Source organism: Antechinus flavipes, chromosome 2 (genome assembly GCF_016432865.1).
Source record: "Antechinus flavipes isolate AdamAnt ecotype Samford, QLD, Australia chromosome 2, AdamAnt_v2, whole genome shotgun sequence".
In the NCBI taxonomy this organism is placed as follows: domain Eukaryota; kingdom Metazoa; phylum Chordata; class Mammalia; order Dasyuromorphia; family Dasyuridae; genus Antechinus; species Antechinus flavipes.
This window is the reverse complement of record NC_067399.1, coordinates 452220017-452230828: the sequence shown is the minus strand read 5'-3', so window position 1 is coordinate 452230828 and position 10812 is coordinate 452220017.

Here is a 10812-nt window from a genome sequence, read left to right as displayed (position 1 = left end):
CTGTCATTAGTCCCTACCCCACTTCTGGAAACTCCAGATCCCCTCAACTCATTTGTCATATGTGAAGCCAAAAATCCTTCCCTTAAAATCCCTCTGATATAGTTTCTTTTGAAACTAATTTCCCTAAAGAATTATGAGGGAAAGGGACATTAAGAGGATACAAGATTTACAATGGTTTAGTGATCTTTTGTTTAACCCTCTCTAATCCCAGCTTTACTAGAGATTCATTGTGTCATTAGGCACAAGGTCTCCTTTCTGGAATTTAATTGCCTCATCTTCAAAATTATGGGGAAAAGCACCAAGCCTGGAGTTATGAAGACCTGAGTTTAAATCTAGCTCAAGACACGAATTAGCTCTATGACCCTGTTAGCCTCAATGTTCTCATCTGTAAAATGAACTGGAAAAGGAACTGGCCAACCACTCTAGTATATTTGCTAAAACCCCAAATGGAGTCAGGCAGATTTGGACACAATTGTCTAATTGTGTATATAACTTCAAAGTCCTTTCCATTTTATGTTTAACATTTTGTGTTCAATGCCCTGACAATTTACAATCTAAAGTTCCTTCCAGTTCTCATATTCCATATTCTATAAAATTCACTTCTCTGTGCTAAGAGCTGGGGCTATAAAAAGAGGCAAAAGATATAATCCCTATCCTCAAGAAGATATATAAGCAGTGACATCCCTAATATTTAACATATAGGGAAGAAATTTAAACTTTAAAATGTCCCATAATTATATGTTAGTAGTAGTAGAAGAGAGTCCTTGCTCAGTGCTTACTACTTTTATGCTGACTACTTTTGACAAGTCACTTGACCAAAGGCTGAATTTCCTCATCCATAAAATGGTCAGCATGATCCTTATAAAAACAATCTCAAAGAGTGGTATGAAGGACTTTGTAAACCTTAAAGGGCCAAAAAATGTGAATTATTGTTATTATAATAATTATTATTATCATGTCATTCCTATCAATGCTAAGGTCTCCATTAAGGTCCTGCCTTGGTTTTCTCCCTAACTGCTTGCATCCATCTGGCCCTGTTGAAAACAGTTCTTTCTCCAGTCATGATTCTTCCCTGTAGGATCCAAAGAGCTGTGCCAACCTAAGCCTGACCAAAGGGAGACACTGGCACCCTGCCCACCACCCGTCCCCAATGATAGCAACTCATATTTTTCTGAGGTTCCTTCCTTGCAGGGGACAGAACCTGGCCACCTCCATCCTGAAATGCAAGGAGCTAAAAATGTCACACAGCTATCAAATCTCTTGCCTCCATGATCCTGTACAGGTGTCTGCAATTCTACCCCTTAGTCTCTGGCTTTAGATTAGGGGTCTGAAGACCCATATGCAAACATATTCTATGGGAATGAGATTGAGAATGGGAGTCATCAGACACTAGAATTTTGGTTCCAGGTTTGGCTATCACATTTTATCAGAAACATTGATGATAATAATGACTCCCATTTCTACAGAGCACTTTACAAAATATTTTCTTCACAACAAACCTATAAGGGATAAAGGAGAAGTGTTATTATTTTCATTTCCTTTTACAGATGGGGAAACTGAGCTTTTTGTTTTAGAACCAGATCTCCAATCCAGTTCTCCTGACTCTTGAATCCAAGACTCTTCTGGAAAGGCTGAATATAGTGCAGAAAAAGGAGCCTTAGCCTTAAGATTCAGGAGACCTGAATTTGAATCCCAACTTTGCCATTGACTGGTTGACTTTAAATAAATCATTTCATCTCCCTTCTTTCTGTCTCTTCAGCTATAAAATCAAATCTTGAGCTAACTCATCTATATGGATCCTTCTCTTCTCCAACAACTTATGTTTCTATAAGTGACTCCCCATCTCTCTGAGCCTCAGTTTCCTGTCATGTAAAGTGAAAAAAAAAAAAAAAAAAAGGAATGCTTTCACTACCTAACGTACAGGGCTGTTGTAAGGAAAATATTTTCCAAACTTTTAAGTGTGATAGGAATCCAATCTGGCATAGTAACAGTGCAGTGGTGGTAGTAGTTGTAGCAGTAGTAATTTTTTACTCCATCACACTGCCGGAACCTAGAACATATCCAAAGGGGGAGCTCTCAAAATGAGGAAACCGAGGGCCAAAAAGAGGGATACCCTCAACAAAGGAGACGTATGAAGGAGGAGGCTTTTCCTCTTTGGGGTTCCAACTTTGCACCTGAGGACTTCAGGATATTCAGAAGGTTCCATTCTGCATTCAGGCTAAGGGCAGGACTTTCCATCTTGAAGGGAAAAGAAATGTTATGGAAAAAGTGATAAATCTCTGGACAGCCGAATGTCTCCCCAGGGCCCCACATACGCCCCAGAGCCTGCCTCACTCCTTGCTACTGGGAAGAGTTTGCACGTCCTCAGCAAAGTTTCTAGCTCAGTCCTAGTGAGGTTTGGATTTGGAGATTTGGATCACCCAGCTCCACCCTCAATTTCCCAGAATAGGGAGGGTAGGCCACCAGAGATCCTTGAAAATGACAAAGGATCCCAAACCCTCTACTACGTAAGACATCTCATTCTTTTCACTCCTCTAGGGCACTTTTATTATTGGTCCAGCCCTGGCTTCTCCCCAAACCCCATTAACCCTAAAGCTGAACAAGTCCTAGGCTATCCATAGCAAAGGGACCTTGGGTCCACAGGCTCGGTAGGGGGTTGGAGATCAGAATGGAATCCAACAAAGGAGCAAGCAAGCACGAAAAATCTACCTCCCATCCAATTGTCCTAGGCAGGGCTGACAGAGAGCCAGAATGGAAAGTTTGCTGTTTGAGGGAGGGAGCCAAGACTGGAGAATCTGTTGATTGAGAAGGGGATTGAGAGTCGATGGAGAGAAGGAGCAGATAAAAGGCAGTTTTCACCAATTCAGCCTTGGAGTTTGTGGAGGGAAACAGAGTCCACTGAGTTTGCCTTTCCGTAGGAAGATCCTACTTCCTTGCCTAGCCCTCTGCTCCTCCCCTTTCCTCCTCTCTCTAGCTCTTCTGAACTCTTTCCACTTGTCTGGGAATCATCAGCTCCTGGATCAGAGTAGCTGGCAGCTTCTGAAATTAAGCATGGGCAGGATTTGAGATGGAAAGACATGCAATGCCATAGAATCTCCCAGATTCTGTGACTAGCTATAGGAGAAAGATGAAGTTTATTGAAAAGAACAACAGAGTTAATCAAGAGACCCCGGTCTGAGTAAAGTCTTTGTCTAACTGACAAGGGTGCTACCAAAGACCTCTCTATCACTTTGGGCAAGTAATGCTGCTTGTTGTAACTTCAGCGTCCACATTGTCCTGCCTTCCTCACATGGCAAATGAGCCACTTTTGCATGAAATGTGTTGTCAACATAAAATACTATAAAAGGCCATAAGACTTTAAAACTTAAATATAAATGTCAACTCTTATTACTCACTCCAGAAAGACAGTTAATGTTCAGTTCCAACTTCATATTTAAAGAGGATGACTCTGATCCCTTGAGAGTCATTGGATCTGCCTTATTCACAATGACCTTGATTTTGCCTACATTTTCCCACACTCTCTGTGAAATGACATTGAGAGAAATGATTATTAATAACCGATTAATGGGGGTGGGGATTGGAATCCAGGATTTTTTTCCTTTCTATTTCCTCATTCAAAGCCTGATCCTTGTGAAGGATAAGACTGTTTATGAGACTGAGTTAACATTCTCCTCAATCTTGAGAAAGCTTAGTTCTGATTAAAGTTTAAAGACCACCTTATCTAGGTAAATTTCAACCTATTGTTCACCTACAAAACTGGTCTGGTCAGAGGTAGAGCCTTTTGTTTAGCTGGCTAGAAGTCTCTTTGTTCGAGTGACCCCATCAGAGGCACATTCCCCAACCCTCATTAGAATAAGCCCACCTTTCATTATAATATTCATTTTCATTCATTTTAACCAATCAGAGTTGATTTCCTCCAGTTGAGAACATCTTCTCTCCAAAGATATTTAAATGTTCAGCAGCCCCCAAGGTTGGTCTTTGGTTTATAAGAGAAAACCTCTGACCTCAATCTATTAATTATTTACTAGTCATAATTAATAAATTGATTATAAATTACTAAAACCTATGTCGCTCAGACTTTTCATTCTTCACCACACTGAATAGCTATGTGAGCTTGTGCAAGTCACTTTCCTCTCTAGGCCTCAATAGCAATGAGAGCTGGAAAGCAAGAGGAGGCAATCTCTTTCTGTCTGTGTGTTGGAGGCAAGAGAAAGAGCAAAGAAAGAACAGAACTATTTCTAGGGGTAGGTGGGATGATAATAAATCAAGAGAAGGCAGACGACTCAAATTTCATTTTTGCTTCCCCTTGAACTAGGAAAGATTGAACAAAAACAGTTAACAAGAATTGTGAAACCCAAGTGGGAAGATGGGAACTCTATCAGGGAGTCCTTTCTTTAGATTGACATCATTCCATAAATCATTACTCTGAATTCAATTCACATTTAGCACCTAGGTCCTTCTTAGTATGCACTCTCCACAAGACTGTTGTTGTTCAGTCGTTTTCCAATCATGTCCAACTCTTTGTGATCCCATTTTGGGTTTTCTTGACAAGAATATTTCCTACTTCCGCTCATTTTACAGATGAGGAAATCGAGGCAAACAGGGTTAAGTGACTTGCCCAGAGTTACACAACTAGTAAGTGTCTGAGATCAGATTTGAACTTGCTGCCCCAAGTTCTGAGTTATCATCAGAAATCATACCACCTAGTTCTAGAAAATGTTCCCACTTCTCCATATTAGCAAACTGGAAAGAAACTATATAGGAAGGTAGCTTTCCATTTCTGAGCACATCATGCCTTTTTGTTCTTTGTAAAACTATCATGTTGAGCTGGATGGAGACAACTGCAAAGGCCTATTCAACTTTATCCCACTTAACCAGGAACAAAATGGTGAGGATTTTTTCCTACTTGCTGCCTTTTTATGCAGCAATTTGACTGTATTTGGCATAAGTTCTTCCACACAAATATTTGTGAAACACAGATCTAGGCATTCTGTATCCTTCTGACTATACTAGGCTATCTCACTGCCTTCCCCGAGTTCAAGTCTCCATGTCTGGACAAGCCTCATGCCAGAGCACTGAGCGATCTGGCAGATGTGACTATAGAACTGTTGTCACTGATCTTTGAAAATTTATAGGTAACAAGAGGATTCCAGGATTAGGGATAAATAAATCCCCAATTTTTTTATAACCTTTTTATTAGGATTGTAAAATATAATGAGGTTTCTAAAGACAATAAGATTCAAACAACTTCATTCTCTGTATCCTTAAAGAACAAACAGACCATAAGTTGGATGGCTTGATATTAGGAAATGTTCTTCTGAAATGAGAAAGCAACACCAGTGGATATATACACATGATATCAAGTAGCATTCAACTGATAACATTTTATATTATTGCCACAAATTTTAAAAAGAAAAGAAAATCTAGGTAATTTATGTAACTGAAAGGCATCTTTCTCAATCACTCAATCAATCATTAAGCATTTTGTAAGTGATTCCTCTGTGTCAGGCAATTTTGATGATATCAATAAAAACATCATAATTAGAAAACTCTGGGATTTGCTGAATGTGTGAGAACATGGAAGTTACACTTGATTCAATATAATCATTTATCAAATATATACTATGTGGAAGGAAGTTCTAGAGAAAAAAGTAAAATATAGCAAATTTCTTGCCTTCAACATATTTAAATTCTATTAGGTATGTGAAATACAAACTGAGGAGTGAAGGATGAGAGAGTTTTAGATAAATTAACATAGGAAAAATGTGAGGGGGAAAAAAACAATTGTTATAAGAGATCTTGGAAGTCTTCAAGGAGGCCTTGAAAAAAAAGGGCTTTGAAAGAAAGGAAGTATTCTCAAAGGCTGAGTTGAATCAAATTCCCAGTTTAAAAAAATATATAGTTGATGCCTTCAAATCACTGATCTTGATTTCACCTCTTGGTAAAATTCTAGAATGTATTATCAAAGGGATAGTTGTTAATGAACTAACAAAAAAGCAAGTGGTACTGAAACACAATGAATATGAGTTAATTATAAATGTATCATACCGGGCAGCTAGATGGCACAGTGGAGGGCCCAAGTTCAAATGTGACCTCAGACACTTACATTTCCTGGCTGTGTGACCCTGGGCAAGTCACTTAACTCCAATTGCCTCAGAGAAGAACAAAAAAAAAAAAAAAAAAAAAAAAAGCATCATGCCATAGTGTTATTACACTCCTAAATCAGAAATGCCATAGACAATTCAAAACCTGTATTTCAGCCAGGTTTTTGATTAAAATTCTCAAAGCTATCCTCCTGGACAAAACAGAGCAGGTAGAGAGTAGTTCAAGGCAGTCCAAATGATGGAATGACCCGGTTTATACTTCTCAATATTTGCTGAAAGGATATAACAAGAACAAGAGAAGCACAGCCTCCCCACACTCCCAAACCAGAGGCACCCTTTCTCAGGGATATCCTTACTTCCTACACTCTCTCTCACCAAGGGACGGCTCAGGGATTGCTACATAACATTTTCCCCACCAAGTTTATTCCCAAGTAAGGCGTTTGCTTCCTTGTTTTGACAGCAGGACCCCTTAGTTTACTCCTCCAGTATTCAGTGGTGCTCTGGGCTAAGTTTCTGCAAACTCTGGAATGGACTATTCTCACTGAATCTCTGGTCCTCCAACCTATTAGGTCATAAACTCATTCAATCTCCAAAGCTTTTACCTAAAAATAGGGAAGAACAGACGAAAAAGAGGCAGAAATGACAACAGAGGTCCGTCCTCACAGACCACAATTCAAGCACATAAGAGAGAGCCCATGCCCCTCCCAAACCCACAGGACAGTTGAAAGAGAGAATGAGATTGTTGACTCATGCCTTTGTGTACATACTCGGTTCCCACTCAGCAACCAATCAAAAAGCTCTTTTTGTCACACTGTAATTGGACAGGAAGTAATCTTAGAAAACCTTTGCATGTTTCGAAGCTCAGGTATGAGATTGCATCAGCCTGGCAAGCAGCACATCTTCATAAGGTCTGGACTCTTATTGTCCAGTACATCATTACAGATGAAGAAGATTATAGATTTGGAGCCGGAAGGCTCCTAGGAGACCATCTAGTCTTATGCCTTCATTTTACAAATGAAGACACCAAGATCCAGGGAATAATACTATGCCATAGGTGACACAATAAGCATCAGAGTCAGGATATAAACCCAGATTATGTGATTCCACAGTCAATCCACTTTCCACCACACTAGTCCTTCTCTACACAGACAAGCAAGGAACACGTAGGGACAAGGGAAGAGGAGGAAAGACAATATGTAAAATGAATACAACAATTAAAATGGAATAATATAAACAAAAACTAAGTGCTATGTAATTATAATTGCCACGTTTGGCATTAAAAAAAAAAAAAGAAAACCTCACTTCTCTCTCTTTTTTGCAGAGGTGGAATTCTATGGTGGTTTTCTTGCCCCCATCTCTCAACCTCCCACTGCTTATAGTATCAGTTTGTTCCTGTGTTGATGTGTTTTATTTAATTGCTTTTTTCTTCTCTTTAATCCTTTGCCCTTGGGAGTTTTTGCCATTGCTTTGAATAGGGGGACAGAGAGGAAGGATTTATTTGCAAATGAGGATCATATAAAAACAAAACATGTCAATAAAATATACAAAAAGAATAACAACATTTTTTAAAATGGACTTTGGAATCGGGAAACAATTTGAGAAAATGGAAAGTACTCATTTATGAAATACAACCCAGCCCACTTTCTTTCTCCAAATCTGGGCCCAGTTTATTGTATTTCTTCAGAGTCAATCCAAGATGTCAATCCACTTATAAACTAACTTGGTGGGTGGCCCATCCAATTGTAAATCAAAATCTGAACAATAGTCATTCTTCATCCAATTTGTTTTCCAGTGTGGGTTTTTCCTAATCTTTTTTGAGTGGCTAGGGTTATTATTTGGAAGGCCCTCTTCTGATCTTGTTTTAAGGCCAAATAGCAGTGTAACAAGAAGTGTCACGTTGTTTTCCCATTTTACCAAATGTGGCAACACCAGGGGAAAATTTAACTTCCCCTTCCTATTTCCTTAAGGGCAGCTAAGAGGCATCAGACTGAAGAAAGCTTCCTGAGCTCAAATCTGGCTTCATACTTATTATCTGTGTGATCCTGTGCAAATCACTTAATCCTGCTTGCCTTAATTCCTCATCTGTAAAATGAGCTGGGGAAGGAAAAGACAAATGATAAGGTTGGGAGTTGGCAGAATGAGAAAATCAAATAACTCTCACAAGTAATTGTAATAATTCATTCAGCATCATAGCCTAGCTTTATTCTTTGTTCTAATTTTATTCTAGATCTTCAGCTTGAAAGATCTCTTCGTTCCTCTGATTGGTCCTTTCCTCCTGAAACCTCCATTTTAAGGAAGTATTCAAGTCAAAGGCAAGTGAGTTCATTTCTTTAATCTTTTCTCTGCTCCACTTTTGAATCCTCAGATTTCTTTCTCTAGGTACCTTCCCAACCAGCTACCTTCTCCTCTCCATCATGTTTTATGTGTTCTCTTTTCCATTAAAATGTAAGCTAGAGGAACTGTCTTTCTTTTTGCATATATTTGTATTCACAACACTTAGCACAATGCCTAATAATGCTTAATTAATGCTTCTTGATTTCATTCATTTTGTTTTTATTATGAATTTGACCAACATCAATAAACATGAATGTTTCCTTATTCAAAGATCAAAGGGGAAAAGATTATATATAAAGCTAGATCTTTTTTATATAGTTTGATTTTTTTTTGTAGATCTCTATTAATCTTTAAAAGATTAAAAAAAAATCCTTCCTATTTCTCAGTCTGTGTTCTTTTCTGAATTTCCTGTTCTCTGTTGTGATTAAAAAAAAAATGTTTCAGTGGAATTCTTTTTCTTTTCTTTTGAAATATTGATATTAATTTTGACCTCTGCCTGAGGAAGTTACTGATGTGCATAAACAACTAATTTTGAAATGACTTTTATGACCATAACTAATCATTCCCAATCTCCTAGGAGAGTTCATACCATTCATATTCACAGTTATGATTACTACCTGTATATTTCCCTCCATCCTAGTCTTCCTATTTGTCCTTTCTCTCTCTTCACCCTTTCCTTTCTCGCCAGTGCTTTGATTCTATCACCACCCCTGATCTGCTCTCTCTTTTGTCAATTCCTATCCTCTACCCCACCTTTACTTAATATCCTCCTCTTCTGCTTCCCTATCAGGTAAGATAGATTTCTGTACTCAACTGATTGTCTATATTCATCACCCACCCACCCCCATCTTCCCCTCCACTGGGGAAGTCACTCTTATGCTTGATTTTACCAGGTAAGATTCTTGATTGTAATCTTAGCTTATTTGCCTTTTGGAATATCATGTTCCATGACTATTCTTTAATGTTGAAGCTGTCAAATTCTATGTAATCTTGATTGTGATTTCCTGATATTTAATTTATTTCTTTCTGGCCACTTATAGTATTTTTTTTAATTTGACCTGATAGTTCTAAAATTTGGCTACAATGGTCCTTGGAGTTTCTATTTTGGGATCTCTTTCCTGAGGTGATCAGTGGATCCTTTCAATGTCTATTTTGTCCCCAAGGTATCAGGACAGTTTTTTCTTCATAATTTCTTCAAAGAAGCTGTCCGGGTTCTCCTTTTGATTATGGCTTTCAAGTGATTCTGATATTGTCTCTCCTGGATCTATCTTCCAAGTTAATTATTTTTCCCATATGTATTTTACATTTTTTTCATTCTTTTAAATTGTTTAATTGATTCTTGATGCCTCATAGAGTCATTAGCTACCACTTGCCCAATTCTATTTTTAAAGGTTTTGTTTTCCTCAATTAGCTTTTGTACTTTCTTTTCCATTTGACCCAATGGACTCGTTAAGGAGTTGTTTTCTTCAATGGATTTTTCTATCTTCTTTTTCATTTGACAAATTCTACTTTTTAAACAGTTTTTCAAGGTGTTGACCCTTTTTTCATAATTCTCTTGCATCACTTGCATTTCTTTTCCCAATTTTTCTTCTACCTCTCTTATAAGATTAAGCTCCTTTTTGACCTCTTCCATGAGTTCTTTCTTGACTTGAAATTCCTTCCTATTTTTCTTTGGGGTTTATCTATGGTTGTTTTGACATTGTTGTCCTCTGCTGAATCTGTCCCTATGTCATCCTTGTTCCCATAATAACCCTTGGTAGTCAGACTCCTTTTTCCTTGGTTTTTGTTTACTTGTTTGTTTTTGTTTTTGTTTTCTGCTCATCTGTTTTGGTTTGGTTTGGTTTGGTTTTTGACTTTTTCCTTTTTAAAAAAATTTGAGCTCTGCTCTCAGGGTAGGAGTGCTATCTCAGGCTTCTTGTGCCAGTGGTTATAGGCCGTGATTGTTTACCTGGTGTTGCACTGATATTGCCCTGAGGCCCACGGGGAGCCCTCCTGTTTGGTACTGTGCTGGGGAGGTATAGTGGAGGATGGCTGGTGCTGCTGGAGGCTGAGGGGTCTGGCCCCTTACTAGGTGCTGAGCTGGGGATTCTAACAGTTGTGACTGGAATGTACTGACCCCTAATGGGGTGTTTCTGCATTTTCCTGTGACTAACTGAAGCACATGGTAGTTCAGGCTGCTGAAGTCCCCAGGCTCTTCTGTCTATTCCAAGGCACATGGAGCGTCTTTGTATTGGTGTTCACCTGCTCCACCTGCTGGTTTGCTGATGTGGGGCTTGCTACTGACTCACTGGGAAGCTTCCTGTCCTGGACTGTGCCCCCTCTTACCTTAGTGAAATAGCCCCTCCTGCTAATCCTCCAAGCTTTCTAGGCTAAC